A 17,039-nucleotide genomic window follows, 5' to 3' on the forward strand; every position below is an offset into this window, starting at 1 on the left:
ATTATGAACGAGACTAGTAACATTACTATGTGTTCGAATTATTTTATGATTAGATTATAGGATTGGGGAGTGTTGCACAACATGTCATAATGATTTTATTTTCATTTACTATACATGGCAGTGTTTTTTTTGCCATGGTTAGTAGCAGGAGTTGTGGGCACTTGGGCATAGCACAGCGCATGGGGAGTACGATTAGAGGATTTGCGCACTCACTTAGTTTAGCCACCATGTATATCTATAGGTTGTCGTGCTGGTTGTTGCACTTTTCCTTCATTTTTGTTTTCCTATGCACTCTATATTATTGTGAGTAACATAGATGTAGGGCATTTGAATAAATGGTTTGTTGTATCAGGCACCACTTGTTGATGCTGTAAGGAAGGATGCTACCTTGGATCACCAAATCATGGAAGTGCCTAAGTCAGGTTGCGATTGCAAGACAACTTGTTTTCCCTATTATTGGTTGTTGGTCCTCCAACTTCTTTAACCTATGTGTTCTTAATTTCATTGAAGGCGGCGTCGCTGAGAATAGCAATGACCAGTTTCGTGATTCCATGCTAGTGATTCAGAAAATACGGGATTCTATTATATGTTATATGTCTTCTCTTTTGTTTCAGTAAAAAAATTATGCTTGTTTTTCTTATATTTTGTTCTAGTTGAGAATCTGATGTGAATTCGTCCCCTCATTGTTTCAGCTTCGTAAAGAATTCACACTTCAAGACAGAATTGCTCAATGTGATATGGACATTTAGAAAATTAAGACTGGTATTCTACTATTTTCCACATCTAAACATCGTTAGATTGATAATCACTTGTAGAATTATCATTGTTTTGTGGCAAACATTGTGGGCATGTTTTGCTGGGAGCCATACATTTCCCAAAGTGTTGTTTTAAACTCGTGTACCTCATTTTAAACCGTGGACAAACCATCCATTAGAAGTGTGGAAAAATTTGGCAAGTTATTTCTATATGAGTTCCAAATTTCCATTACTCATCATGTTTAAACCTTATGCACAAGAGAAGATGACAATAGAAGTGTTGTTAATAATGGAGAAATATAAGGAACCTAGCTCAAATAGAATGAAAGTTGCCAGTCTAACTTTCTCAAGCGATGATGGGAAAACCAAGAGCACTAACAGGATGGGATTGAACTTGAAGGAGGGACTTGCCCAACGCGATAAATGCAAGGTAAGAAACCTTGTGCTGAATGGATACATTAATTTTTTAAATGCAATCTGTATCTTTGACATTTATCAATGCAGGAGCTTGATGAGATCTGTTGTGATTGTGATTGAATGGCCCCTAGATACACATAGTACCTTCACTAGAAAATGGTATGTGTAAATACATTTACTCTTATCTCTTTAATTTTCCAAATGGACAAGCATTGGGTTCATGGACCATATAGGCACAATAATAAAGAATTCCATACAAATGGGTCTTGTGCCACGATACTTCCTGATTAGCGTTTATTGAATCCAATCCCTTTAGTGTCCCCTTAGTATCATGCATTGAACTGTTAGCATACATGGTGTACTATGCTTAGCATGCTTGGGAAAAAACTTCAAGTGGTCAGATCTATAAACCACTTGTCTATGCCCTATTCAGGTGTTAGGTTTATTCAACATCACGGTCCGGCCCTTAGTTACCAAAGACATGTGTCACGCCATTTAACGGTCTATAAGAGTTCACCTCTACTCACTTCATTGCATTCCACTTGTCAAGAACTGAATAGGTCTCCACCTAGCAATAACCAAGAACTACAATTCCATACTCATAGATTGTTTTTTGAGCACTTATTCACCAGTCAATCTCCTATCTTTTCAGGAATGCACGTTGGCGAAGTATGTTTGAAATGCCCTGATTTTGAGATGTGCATCACTGGCGATCCTCGTCCGACCCCACATGATGGGAGGTGCTCTGCAGCTGCCAAAATGATATTGGAGCTTGGCAAGAAGGCGGAGGAAAAAGGACAAAATGATAACTGATGCAAAGTTGCTAGCTGGGAACTAGTAGGCGTTGGGGCCAATATTCATAAAGAGTGAAATAAAGCCACTTAAGTATTTGATGTTCTGATATATGAATGTTATAATGAATTGTGTTGTATGAGTTTGTATTGTATTGTATTGTGCATGTGTGTGCTAACCATGTGCTCAAATGAATTATTTTTACCATTATTTTATAGAGTTTTCCTTTTTTGGGGAACTTGTTCAAACTTGCTTTTGGGTGGAAATGCACTTATGTGCATATGAGTGGGTTACATTTTCCCAAAATTGTAGCACTTTTTGGAAGGTTGCTCATTATTGCTAATTTAGCAATTTCATTCTTGTTTATCTTGATAGGTTTTGCGAGTGAGACATTTGGGAGCTTGCATTTTAAAAATATCAAAAACCATAGTTCGAAGTTTGAAAAAAATCATAGGTTTTTCTACATATGCTCATATGGATGCATTCCACAAGTGTATAATGTTTCACGATGAAATACGTTAACATGTGAGCTACACAAAAATGAAAATTTTGTGAATTTTTAATAACGAACAATGCATGTACTGTTCACCATTTATCAAAGTTATGAATTTGTTTTTTTCTAGTTCACTAGAAGTGTGGCAAATTTTGGCAAGTTATTTATATATGAGTTCCACATTTCCATTACTCATCATGTTTAAACCTTTTGCATAAGATAAGATGACAACACAAGTGTTGTCAATAATGGAGAAATATGAGCAACCTAGCTCAAATATAATGAAAGTGATTAGATGGGATCTGTATCTTTTAAATGTGTTGATGTGTAATAGAGAGACAAACGAGAGAGACAACAAATGAATCAACTGTGTATTATTTATTTATGATTGAAGCTTATATACAATGGAACGGCTGCCTCCGAGGGAGGCGACGGTTCACTGGAGGCGTCTCTCCAAGCTGTAATTGTCATGACGGTTGCTAGCCATGCGGAACTGCACAAGTGGCAAAGAGCGGGGATTATCCCCTAATAACTACATGGGTTATTATTCTTAACATTCTGCCTAATAACCGCTTGACTGCATAAGGATCCATCATATTTGGTTAAGTCTCCTCCAAAAACCCTGTAGGAAAATTGTGGGGAGTAGTGCAGGCTATGGTGGTAAAAATCCTTCAAACCCAGTGGGAAAATAAAGAGAAAATGATCCAACATATAATGATTATTGCCTTCATTAACTCAATATGAAGTATATTCATAGAATTTAGAGGACAATAATATGTCGTATATACTTTCCTAAAAACCCTGGTGGGGAAAACTGAATGTATGACATGTGATCTCATGTTGATATTACCTCATTAAAAACCTTTATGAGAACCTGGAAAGTAAACTCATGAAGGGAAAAAGAGTATAGTATGATGCATTGAACAGGAACAATTCAAGTAGATACTCCCCCTGATTCTTGCAAAATTCGAAGCCGTCACCTACCAATTCCATGAACCCATTTCTGGAACATAGAACTTGGTAGAAACCCGATGAACAAATCCGTCGCATGATTTGACTTGCAAGATATGCAATATAGTGATATTGCTTATTTCTAACGTGTTCGTATCCGGGCAACACAAGAAACACTATCGTTGAGATAATGGTTGGTGGATGTAGCCATGAGGTCTGTTTCGAAGACTTCTCATGAGAGGGCTACTACACCTAGGAGGAACACTAAGCTTGTCTACAATCTGACATAGTAGGGATCTGATCGATGTATCCAAAGATATAATTGTTCATGTTTCTATGAAATTGAAAAACCAGGACAAGATGTTTGATGACTTGTAGATATCGAAAGATATTCTTGAGTACCAACCAAAGTATTTGGTGGATCCAATGCCATTATGGAACGTTGAGTCCCAATTAATATCTCATTTCCATCATCTCTTGGTCTAAATAGATCTTCCTCTACGTCTAGAGAATAAACTACCATGAGAGTTATGGATGGATAAGATTTGTCCACAATGAGTTTCTCCAATATATTTTGGATATAAACAACATAGTATACCATAATGTATGAATGAAGGTGCTCAAGTTGTTGTAACGAGCGGTATTTTTTTACCAAATCCATCATTTTAAACTTCGTCATTTAGATGATTAAATGTGTTGTCATTGCTGACACACAAACATGGAAATCATCATTGTAGGTGTAATCCTTGTGTATAAGGATCTAACTACATCGCTTGTATCATATGTACCCACAACAATAAGTCTTATGGTGACTTACTGATTTTACACAATGTATGTTGCGTATTGCATTTCGATTCAGAAGTGAGGTTCCATTGGGAATCAACCATATATGTCTGAATCTAGTGATCCACATGGATATGTTATCACTACATCTATCAACTTCAGAGATAGATGATTTTGTACTTCTAATGATATAAGTAATTGGAAAGAGATTCCACCTCTAGAGAATAGTTTGGTACCTGCATGAACCCTTGTGCAACAATAATTGCCCTTTGTTTCACCACCTCGTTGTTCTCAATTCTGTTTCCAGAAGAAAAATGGTGTAGGTATTGCTTATGAATACCTTCTCATTATTGAGCAAGATCATTTCTACCTAGCCTATACCCTTTGCTTGAGTTCAGTCTGAGTGTTGCTTGACTTCCGGTTATATGATTCTCCATAATCTATCACCGGTACGCGTCGGTCCTAACAAACAGTTTTAACCCCTTTCCGCGATGGCATTTGGAACCGTCGCCAAGTGACTGTGTGCGATAGGGTGTCCTTCCCACACGACCTAGAAATCATCGGGGATAGGCCCTCCTTGGACCCAGGCTAGGGCCATGTGCGATCAGGCAAGGCATCGGAACCCAATCATTTCCATAGGTATGTACATCGCACACGGTAATCCGAGAAAATCATTTCCGTAGGTATGTACATCCCACACGGTGAATCCTAGAAAAACATTTCCGTTCGTATGTATATCACACATAGTCAATCCAAGAAATATGTTTGAGTTCTTATGTACATCCCACACAGTCAATTCAGGGAACACGTTTCCGTTCGGACGTACACTACTAGAAAAAGGACTGTTAGTGGCGCACCTATTTTTGCCATTAATGGCACACTATAGGTGCGCCACTATTACCATGCCACTAGTAACAAATACTAATGGCGCACCTCTGGTGCATCATTAGTATTATAGATAACAGTGGCGCACCTTGTAGTGCGCCATTACTATTGCTACAGGTGCGCCACTGGTAACTTGTTTTTTTGATCTTTTTTTTTAATTTTGAAGGTGGGAAAATAGTAGTGGCGCACCGTCTAACCCCCACCATGCGCCATTGCTATTTTTGAATTTTGAATTTGGACCTGGATCTAGATTTGGCTCATTTTTTGGCTTGTTTTTTTGCTCGTTTCTTTTGCCTGAATTTTTTTCAAATTTCATTCTCGATCTAGATCTGGTACGTTCTTTGTGCCAGGGAAGCTCCACATGTGGCCGGAAGTAGAGGACGAGGGAGGAGAGACCGTGAGGAGGAGAGGAGGGTGGAGAGACTGTGAGGATTAGGAGAGGAGGGAGGAGGAGGTCGCCGGAGAGGAGGAGGAGGACCGTGAGCAGGAGAGGAAGGAGGAGCACCGAGAGGAGGAGAGGAGGGAGGAGGTCGCCGGAGGAGGAGCACCGTCACTAGTAGAAAAGGGGGCAACGGTCCAGGCCGGGTCAGCCCATTAGTCCCGGTTCAGTCTAGAATTGGGACCCATGTGGGCATTGGACCCGGTTCGTGAGCCCCGGGGGCCGGCCGGGCCACGTGGGCCATTGGTCCCGGTTGGTGGGACAAACCGGGACCAATGGGCCTCGCTCCTGGACCACCACCATTGGTCCCGGTTGGTGGCTTGAACCGGGAACAAAGGCTCCCCTTTAGTCCCGGTTCATGCCACCAACCGGGACCAATGAGGTGCCTATATATACCCCTCGCGTAAGAGCAGAGCACACTGATCTGCTTTTTCTGGCCGAGGGGGAGAGGGCTTGGTGGTGCTCTAGCTCACCTCCTATGCACAGAAGGTGTTTGATGGAATGCCCGAGCCACACTACTTAAGCTTTCTCCTCTCCAAGCTTGACCTCCAAGCTCCATTTTCCTCAATATTTGTCTAGGTTTAGCGGTCTGTCACGCCCCGTCCCCGTCTTCACCGCCGTCGATCACCCGCGCCGAGCTCATCGCTGGCACCACCGTGGTGAGCCTCTTGTTCTTATCTTCTTTCTGAAAGGAAAAAATATTCTTACTTGTATGTTTACATAGATACTTGTATTTTTTTCTTACTTTTATTATTGCATCTTATATAGTGCGATGGTTTTGGTATCCGCCCCCGTCGGCCCTCGTCCTGTCTATGATTCGGATGTGGTAAATATATTATCTTTATAACTATTGGTTCATTTATTGTTTATGAAAATTATGCCGACCAATGTGACATAGATTTTATTTATGTAGGATGTATGTGAATCGGGAATTCCAACCGACCCTATTGTTAAATTTAGTTGAAGAAGAAAACAATTTGTTGAAGGAAAAAATAAAAAAAATTGAGGAGGAGAAGATGATATTGGAGTTGCATGTTGCAGATGTCATCGATGATCACAAGATCAAGATGGATGCAATGCGCTTGAAGATTAGAAAGATTAGAAAATATGCCATTCATACCGAGGCTTGGTATCATTATGCCATTGGATCAATTGTTACCTTGGTTGCGATTATGATCGCATTTGTTTTCTCATTGAAATGTTTTACATAGTTTCAATGTATGGTTTAATTAATTAGATGCCCTGGAGAGCTATATGTTGTTAGATGAGAACTATGTATGTACTTTGGTTTTAATGTGATGATGAACTTCTATTAATTTGGGCACTTAATTATATATAATGCACGTAGATGAACCGGCAATGGATGTACGGTGACAGACACACCTCCGCGTACATTAAGGGCGTGCATGAGTTTCTCGATGCGGCTGAGGCAAACAAGCAGAATGGTTTTATGTGTTATCCATGCACTGAATGTGGGAATACGAGGTCTTACTCTAACCAGAAAATCCTTCACTCCCACCTGCTTTACAAGGGTTTCATGCCACACTATAATGTTTGGACGAGGCACAGAGAAATAGGGGTTATGATGGAAGACTGCGAAGAAGAAGAGTACGAAGACAACTATGTGCCCCCTGAATATGGTGATGCTGCAACGGGGGGAGCTGGTGAAGATCAAGAGGAACCAGACAATGTGCCCAATGATGCTGCAACAGGTGAGGCTGCTGAAGATCAAGAGGAACCAGACGATGTGCCCGATGATGATGATCTCCGCCGGGTCATTGTCGATGCAAGGACGCAATGCGAAAGTCAAAAGGAGAAGCTGAAGTTCGATCACATGTTAGAGGATGACAAAAAAGGGTTGTACCCCAATTGCGAAGATGGCAACACAAAGCTCGGTATCATACTGGAATTGATGCAATGGAAGGCAGAGAATGTTGTGCCTGACAAAGGATTTGAGAAGCTACTGAAAATATTGAAGAAGAAGCTTCCAAAGGATAATGAATTGCCCGACAGTACATACGCAACAAAGAAGGTCGTATGCCCTCTAGGATTGGAGGTGGAGAAGATACATGCATGCCCTAATGACTGCATCCTCTACCGCGGTGCATACAAGGATTTGAACGCATGCCCGGTATGCGGTGCATTGCGGTATAAGATCAGACGAGATGACCCTGGTGATGTTGACGGCGAGCCCCCCAGGAAGAGGGTTCCTGCGAAGGTGATGTGGTATGCTCCTATAATACCACGGTTGAAACGTCTGTTCAGAAACGAAGAGCATGCCAAGTTTATGCGATGGCACAGTGAGGACCATAAGAAAGACGGGAAGTTGAGAGCACCCGCTGACGGGTCGCAGTGGAGAAAAATCGAGAGAAAGTATTGGGATGAGTTTGCAAAGGACCCAAGGAACGGATGGTTTGCTTTAAGCGCTGATGGCATTAATCCTTTCGGGGAGTAGAGCAGCAATCACAGCACCTGGCCCGTGACTCTGTGTATGTATAACCTTCCTCCTTGGATGTGCATGAAGCGGAAGTCCATTATGATGCCAGTTCTCATCCAAGGCCCTAACCAACCCGACAACGACATTGATGTGTACCTAAGGCCATTAGTTGAAGAACTTTTACAGCTGTGGAATGGAAACGGTGTACGTACGTGGGATGATCACGAACAGGAGGAATTTAACCTAAAGGCGTTGCTGTTCGTGACCATCAATGATTGGCCCACTCTCAGTAACCTTTCAGGACAGACAAAGAAAGGATACCACGCATGCATGCACTGTTTAGATGACACTGAAAGTATATACCTGGACAAATGCAGGAAGAATGTGTACCTGGGCCATCATCGATTTCTTTCGACCAACCATCAATGTCGAAAGAAAGGCAAGCATTTCAAAGGCGAGACAGATCAGCGGAAGAAGCCCGCCATGCGTACCGGTGATCACGTACTTGCTATGGTCAATTATTTACACGTAATCTTTGGAAAGGGTCCTGGCGGACTAGCTGTTCCGAATGACGCCGAGGGATACGCACCCATGTGGAAGAAATCCATATTTTGGGACCTACCCTACTGGAAAGACCTAGAGGTCCGCTCTTCAATCGATGTCATGCACGTGACGAAGAACCTTTGCGTGAACCTGCTAGGCTACTTGGACGTGTACGGGAAGACAAAAGATACACCTAAGGCACGGGAGGACATGCAACGTTTGCACGAAAAAGACGGCATGCCTCCAAAGTAGTATAAAGGTCCTGCCAGCTACGCTCTTACGAAAGAAGAGAAAGAAATCTTCTTTGAATGCCTGCTCAGTATGAAGGTCACGACTGGCTTCTCGTTGAATGTAAAGGGTATAATAAATATGCCAGAGAAAAAGTTTCAGAACCTAAAGTCTCATGACTGCCACGTGATTATGACGCAACTGCTTCCGGTTGCATTGAGGGGGCTTCTACCGGAAAACGTCCGATTAGCCATTGTGAAGCTATGTGCATTCCTCAATGCAATCTCTCAGAAGGTGATCGATCCAGAAATCGTACCAAGGCTAAGGAGTGATGTGGCGCAATGTCTTGTCAGTTTCGAGCTGGTGTTCCCACCATCCTTCTTCAATATCATGACGCACGTCCTAGTTCATCTAGTCGACGAGATTGTTATTTTGGGGCCCATATTTGTACACAATATGTTCCCCTTTGAGAGGATCATGGGAGTCCTAAAGAAATATTTCCATAACCGTGCTAGGCCAGAAGGAAGCATCTCCATGGGCCATCAAACAGCGGATGTTATCGGGTTTTGTGTTGACTTCATTCTTGGCCTTAAGAAGATAGGTCTCCCTAAATCGTGGTATGAGGGGAGACTGACTGGAAAAGGCACTCTTGAAAGTGACTCAATAACATGCAGGGGCGGATATTCTTGGTCTCAAGCACACTACACAGCTCTACAGAACTCTACCTTGGTGACCCCGTATGTCGATGAACACAAGAACAGTCTACGCTCGAAACACCCGGAGCAGTGCGGCGACTGGATTACATGTGAACACATCAGGACTTTCAGCAGTTGGTTGGAAACACGTCTCAGAGGTGACAACACTGTTTGTGATGAGCTGTACTTGTTGTCCAGGGGACCATCTTTGACTGTATTGACTTACAAAGGATACGAGATAAATGGGAATACATTTTACACGATCGCCCAAGATCAAAAGAGCACCAACCAAAACAGCGATGTCCGCTTTGATGCAGCAACCGAGAGCGGAAAGGACACATATTATGGTTACATAGTGGACATATGGGAACTTGACTACGGACATGATTTTAAGGTCCCTTTGTTTAAGTGCAAATTGGTCAATCTGTCAGGAGGCGGGCTACAGGTAGACCCACAGTACAGAATGACAACAGTGGATCTGAAAAATCTTGGGTACACTGATGAACCGTTCGTCTGAGCCAATGATGTGGCACAGGTTATCTATGTGAAGGACATGTCTACCAAACCGAGAAAAAGAAAATATAAGGAAGCGAATACATCATATGATGAGACAAAGTGCCACATAGTTCTTTCAGGAACAAGGGACATCCTGGGAGTGGAGGGCAAGACAGACATGTCTGAAGATTATGAAAAGTTTCATGAAATTCCTCCCTTCAATGTCCAGGCTGACCCAAGCATCCTGACAAACGATGAAGATTATCCATGGTTACGGCGCAATAAGCAAATGACACAAGCAAAGAAAAAGTGAAGACTTTCTCCCGCAACTATTATGATGATACCATGCCAACTTTGTAACACACGAGTATGCTATGCCAACTTTTTTAGAGTTCATTTGAAAACTATGAATTTAGGTCAAATTTTCTCTATAGGTGCATCTATGTTCATTTTTTAGTAAAGTTAATCACAAACTTGTGATTCACACAAATTTCAAAGAATTCAAATTTTAACTATTCAAATTTGAAAACTAATGGCACTAACAGAAATTTTATAATTTTCTAAAACTAATGGCACTAACATAAAGTTTATAATTTTGCTGACCTAAAAGCAAAAAGAAATAAAAAATAAATAAAAAAAGAAAATAAATAATGCAGAAAAGAAAACAAAAAATCTGGAAAAAAATAAAAATAGCAACAATAAGTATTTTTTTTGTAAATAGAAACAAAATAAAATAAATAAAGCAACAAAGAAAACAAAAATAAAAATAAAAAAGTGTTTTCAAATTATAAACTAATGGCACTAACAGAAAGTTTATATTTTTTCTAAAACTAAAAGCAAAAAGAATTAAAAAATAAAGCAAAAAACAAAAGAAAATAAATAATGCAGAAAACAAAACAAAAAAACTAGAAAAAATAGCTACAATAAGTATTTTGTTGTAAGTAGAAACAAAATAAAATAAATAAAGCAACAAAGAAAAAAAACAAAAAAAGTGTTTTCAAATTTGAAAACTAATGGCACTAACAGAAAGTTCATAATTTTTCTAAAACTAAAAGCAAAAAAGAATTGGTCCCGGTTGGTGCCAGCAACCGGGACTAAAGGGGGCATTGGTCCCGGTTCGTGGCACAAACCGGGACCAATGCCCCCGCTTGGTGCCACCAACCAGGACCAAAGGCCGCCGCTTCCCGCCCTTTGGGGTGTGAAAAGAGGCCTTTGGTCCCGGTTGGTGGCACCAACTGGGACTAAAGGGGGCATTGGTCCCGGTTTGTGCCACGAACCGGGACCAATGCCTTTGCTATATAAACAAGCACTTAGGAATTTTTCACATTTCCCTCGCCAGTTGCCCTCGACGCTGCCCGCCGGCCCCGCCGACGCCGGTCGCCGCCCCCGCCGTCGCCGTCGCTCGCGCCCGTCGTCGCCGTCGACCGCGCCCTCGCCCGCGCCCGTCGTCGCCGTCGCCCGCGCCCGTCGTCGCCGTCGCCCGCGCCCTCGCCGGCCGTCGCCCGCGCCCGTCGTTGCCGTCGCTCGCGCCCTCGTCGCCCGCGCCCTTGCCGGTCGTCCCCTGCCCCGATGCGTCGCCGCCTCTGTGAGCACCGCGCGTCTGCCGCTCCCGCCGCCGCCGTGCAATTTTTTTAATTATACATGCTGTTTTTCACATGTTTTTAGATTTTCATATATATATATATATATATATATGTATGTATTTTTTAGATATATGTTTTTTGATGTATGTTCGTATATGTATGTATGTATTTTTTACATGTTTTTGTATGTATGTATGTATTTTTTCAATTGTAATGATGTTTTAAAAATACATATATGCAAACGTTAGATTTTTAATTAGAAAAGTTTTCTCTATATATGTTCTTTGATTTAGTACATTTTAGGTTAGTTTCATTTTAAAAAAGTTTTATATATTTAGGAAGAAGGAATACAAGGAAGAAGAAGGAAGAAAAAGTTTTATATATGAGGGTCGAGAGGGGGTCGACGGTCGCCGAGGGGTCGAGGGTCGAGAGGGGGTCTAGGGTCGCCGTGGGGTCGAGGGTCGTCGAACATGAGAGGAATAAGAAGAAAAAAAGAGGAGAAGAAAAAATAGAGGAGATTATGGTTTCCTCTACCGCTCGGCGACCCTCGACGGCCCTCGTTCCCGATAAAAAAAAGAGGAAGAAGAAGAAAAAAAAGAGGAGAAGAAAGAAAAAGAGGAGCAGAAAGAATAGAGGAGATTCTATTCTTTCTTCTCCTCTTTTTTTTTCTTCTTCCTCTTTTTTTTATCAGGAACGAGGGTAGATCTCCTCTATTCTTTCTTCTCCTCTTTTTTTTCTTCTTCTTCCTCTTTTTTTTATCGGGAACGAGGGTCGTCGAGGGTCGCCGAGCGGTAGAGGAAACCCTAAATAGCAAGTATCGTCAGTGTGAGATACATGTGGCTGTCGGTGTCAGACACTACATTCGCGTCCCACAAGTGACGCGGGCTTCGACGCCCACGTCACTTGTGGGACGTGGATGTAGTGTCCGACACCGAGGGCCACATGTATCTCACACCCACAATACTCCTCTATTCTTTCTTCTCCTATTTTTTCTTCTTCTTCCTCTTTTTTTATCGGGAACGAGGGTCGTCGAGGGTTGCCGAGCGGTAGAGGAAACCCTAAATAGCAAGTATCGTCGGTGTGAGATACATGTGGCCGTCGGTGTCGGACACTACATCCACGTCCCACAAGTGACACGGGCTTCGACGCCCACGTCACTTGTGGGACGTGGATGTAGTGTCCGACACCGACGGCCACATGTATCTCACACCCACGATACTTGCTATTTAGGGTTTCCTCTACCGCTCGGCGACCGTCGTTCCCGATAAAAATAGAGGAAGAAGAAGAAAAAAAAGAGGAGAAGAAAGAATAGAGGAGTTAAAAAAAGAGGAAGAAGAAGAAAAAAAAGAGGAGAAGAAAGAATAGAGGAGAAGAACTCCTCTATTCTTTCTTCTCCTCTTTTTTTTCTTCTTCCTCTTCCTTTTTTATCCTTGAAGCGTTGTCGAGGCCACCCCAAACCCTAGAGAAGCAGCATTGAGGCCACTAATTAATATTAGTTCTACGTTTGCCACTAATATATCCATCTTTCATGTTTGAATAATAATTGACATGTTGTAAATATTTGTAGAAACTATGTACACCGCCCGAGACGAAGTACAAGAAGAGTTGTTGGGGGACATAATCGCACGAGGAAGTGATGTCGTCTGCTCGTTGTTTCTCAACGACACCGATGGTCTAGAAGCAGCTGGCTATGATTGATGGCTCCGGTGACCCAATGCCGGTGCAAAGGAGACCGTGAGGACGGCTTCGATGACCCAATGCCGGTGCAAGAAGGAGACCGTGATGACGTCTCCAGTGACTGAACCGAGTCCGGCCAGGTATATATATATTAGTTAAGCCTGTGCTGTACTAGCTAATTGATGCATTCATTGTTTTGGTATGTACACATATTAATTAAGTCTTTGTTCTTTTTTCTAGCCCTCCGAATCGAGCACAACTTCGGTAAAGAGACGAGGCCCGAAGAAAAAGTTGAGCTCGGATGAAAGGTTTGAGATCATAGCAATCGCGCCCGACGGCCAACCGATTGAACCCCTCCGGACAAAGAGCGCATTTGTTGCTCAGTGCGGGGTTCTGGTTAGGGACAAGATCCCGATCAGCATCCAGCAATGGTTAAAGGCGGCTACAGAAGACCCTGAGGTGTCTTATGTCAATGATATGCAGAAAAATGATCTTTGGACTGAGCTGAAGTCAAATTTCACCCTACCGCCAGAGGATGATCCGGAGAAGCCAGTTAAAGAGCAATTAATCAAGTCTTTTACTCTTAAGAGGATGGCAGAACTATTCAGGAGGTGGAAGAAAGAGCTGAATAAGTTTGTCGATAAAAAAGAGACACCATAATTCAAGGGCAGATATGAGAAGATCAGAGATCACTGGCCTGCATTTGTGGCCCACAAGACATCTGAAAAGAGTAAGAAGATGTCGGTGACAAACAAGCAAAATGCTGCGAAGAAGAAGCATCACCATCGCATGGGGTCAGGTGGCTACCTCGTAGCCCGGCCTAAGTGGGCCAAGACTGAGAATGATCTGGTTGATAAAGGGATCGAACCAGAGACAATTAACTAGCCAGACCATTAGCGGACTTGGTTCTTCGGGGCTGGCGGAACCTTGGACCCTGTATCAGGGAAGTGTATTTGGACGAACGATCAAATGGAAATACCAGTCAAGAGGCTTCAGCAGTATATCGAAGCAGCGCAGGAAGGGATGTTCATTCCAGACAGAGAGAACGACGAGCTCACAATGGCCCTCGGGAATCCTGAGCACCCTGGATGGACACAAGGCACGCCAGGCTCCATTTCGTGGAAGGCTGGGTTTCTAGACGCAGGCGGTTACAAATGACACGAGAGGAGGAAGAAAGTGGAGCAGACCCAACTGCAGGCGCTTCCTGCTAGGGTACAAGCGATAGAGGAACGAGAAGCAAATCGCAGCAAACGAACTGCCGAAGCTTCCCCCGAAGCTACCCCGCCATCTCAGTGGAGAAGCAGCGTGGCTTCCACCGAGCTGCTTCAGCCGGAGCATGCCTTGACGGCTCCTGCCAGCTATCCCGTGGATGCTATCACGGAGTCTCAAAATTGCCACCTTATGACGCGATGGATTAATATGAAGGTCAAGGCGGCTGTTGGCTTTGTTTTTCCTACTGAACCCGGCGCAACTTTTCACTGCCGGCCGATTCCAGAAGGATATGCTAGGGTGATGGTGGATGAAATAACGGAGCGATTTGACGACCTCCAGCTTGACCACCCTACCGATGAAGGGGAGACTCGGCTGGGTTCTGCTATGAACACTCCATGCCTATGGCGGCAGGAGCTCATCAACCTTCCGAACTGGACGCCTCCGGCTCCTCCTCCTCCTCCGGCGAGTCAGGGCACTCCGCCTCCTCCACCGCCTCCTCCTCCAGCGAGTGACGATTAGGGCACTCGGCCGGCTCCTTCTCCGGCGCGTGGCGGCACTCCGCCTCCTTCTCCGCCTGCGCCGGCGCGCTCGAGCAACCAACCTCCTCCTTCTCCGCCTCGTCAGCAAGGGCGGAAGAGACCTGCCGCTGCTCCGGCTGCTCCGGTGCATCGTAGTCCTTCTCCTCCGGCTCATAAGCAAGTAAAGAAGACAACCGCTCCGTCTGCTCTGCCGGCGTCTAGCAATACAGCCTGAGGCGGGAGGACATACAGATTCGGTCCTTCTCTGAAGACTCCAGAGAAGTTACCATACGACAGGACCCCGGAGGAGAACGCCGAGATCACGCGAGAAGAAGTGAGGAACTTCTTTGAAGGGGTGAAAGCAAAGAAACATCCACCTCCGGAGGAGAATGTAGACCCGGTGAAAGCGAAGCGCACTTTGGCTGCCCTGACAAAACCACCCAAGTCTCCGCCGAAAGGCAACTATGAGCGCATTATTGGAAAGGAATTTTCCCACGCGGAGTGGTCGGGAAGTACTGTCAGTGATCAAAGGCTGAAAGAACGACGAGCTGGGAAACAAATTGCCCAGCTTGGTGAACAAGCGAAGCAATCGTCCCCCCGCTCAAGGTGCCTAGCAACAATGACGTTAATGATCCGAGGATGGTGCCCGGTTAAAACAATCTTGGAGATTACCTGCCCGACGATGTACATTATGATTTCATGGAGGTGTAGATACAAAGATACAGTACGGGAAGCCTCTCGTCAAAGATGAAAGATCTCTATCAACGATGATGCGAAGATTGCATGATTGGTACTTGAAAATCTGCAGAGAGTCTGGGGGGAGGAGTACTTTGTATGTGAGAGTTAAAAAGGAGCATGACCTCGTTGGAATTGAACTGTTGCCTGTTCCATTTGAGGAGTTCTTTTAGTTTTTCAATCAATTGGCCCTCGATAAAGCAACGGTCACCTGCTACTGTCTGTAAGTAGTACTACTTCTGTCATTAAGTCTCTCTATATAGCTCAGCTCTTTCATTGCAGGTATTTATAAATATCCTCACATTATTGTGCAGATTGAAGATCGTCGAATTGAAGAAAAGACAAATCGGTGATATTGGGTTCATTAACACAAATCTCATAGATGCAACTCAGGCTAAATTTCATGCCATAGATACCGAGGCCAACTTGCCACGATCGTTGGTAATAAATGAAACAAAGATATAATACTCTTTCCTTACAACTTCAAGTGAGTGTTACTGTCTTGTGCATATTCGGTTTCCCTTGTATATTAGTCAAGGTTATAGTAATGTAATTGATGAGTTATGCATGCGTGTGCAGTTTCCACTATATTCTCCTAGAGATTAAGCTTGAGCAGGGACTAGTAACCGTCTTAGACTCAAGACGAAAAGATCCCCAGGAGTATACGGACATGACTCAAATGCTCGAGAAGTAAGTTAAATCGATCATTATCCACCATATCAGCAACTTTGTTCATTTCCTGATATATCAAGTAATTGTTTTCTTTGTCTGGCTGGGTTTGGAGAAAATTCACCAAAAAAGCTCCGGGACTCTCGAAGAAGCAGCAATTTAGACACCAGAAAGTAAGTACTATAGTAGCATGTTCCGCGCATCTCCTAGTGGTTCAAGCACTAGTTTCATCAATACCATTTGGCATTCTTGCTTATCAGTTTGATTGACCTCTATTTCTTGTAAAGTGGTTGTGGTAGGAACAAGGGAATGATTTCTTTGGATACTACGTTTGCGAGTCCATCCGCCACATGACCTGTGAGCGGGGCTACTCTGACAAACAATACGAAGTACGTAAATAACAACATTCACAATTTTATTTTATTACCATCATTTGTGTTGATTTTCATTAATTCATATATATATGTATTGACCCCCTTCTTCAAATTAGATGTTTCGGAAGCGGGATGAACTCCTAGCACCAGCTCGCATGCGAGCAATTCAAGAGGAATTGGCGGCATTCTTTCTTGACCACGTGATTGCTGAAGACGAGAATACTATGTGGACCATGCATCCGTATGATAGGAGATTATATTTGTAAGAGATAATTATTGTATATATGTAGCTGGTAGTGTTGGATAGATATACGAGAACTTGTTGTTCGACCAATCTCTCGGAGAAGGAGAGGTGGTC

The 17,039-nt window shown here is 43.3% G+C and overlaps 1 long non-coding RNA gene across 1 annotated transcript; it reads left to right on the forward strand.

Annotated features, from left to right (window-relative positions):
- Positions 1-1,021: 1,021 nt before the first annotated feature.
- On the forward strand, positions 1,022-1,968 carry LOC123107411 (uncharacterized). The gene is made up of 3 exons (XR_006451670.1): positions 1,022-1,185; positions 1,260-1,331; positions 1,825-1,968. It is a non-coding gene; the product is annotated as an uncharacterized lncRNA (long non-coding RNA).
- The last annotated feature ends 15,071 nt before the right edge of the window (positions 1,969-17,039 follow it).

Source organism: Triticum aestivum, chromosome 5A (genome assembly GCF_018294505.1).
Source record: "Triticum aestivum cultivar Chinese Spring chromosome 5A, IWGSC CS RefSeq v2.1, whole genome shotgun sequence".
Lineage (NCBI taxonomy): Eukaryota > Viridiplantae > Streptophyta > Magnoliopsida > Poales > Poaceae > Triticum > Triticum aestivum.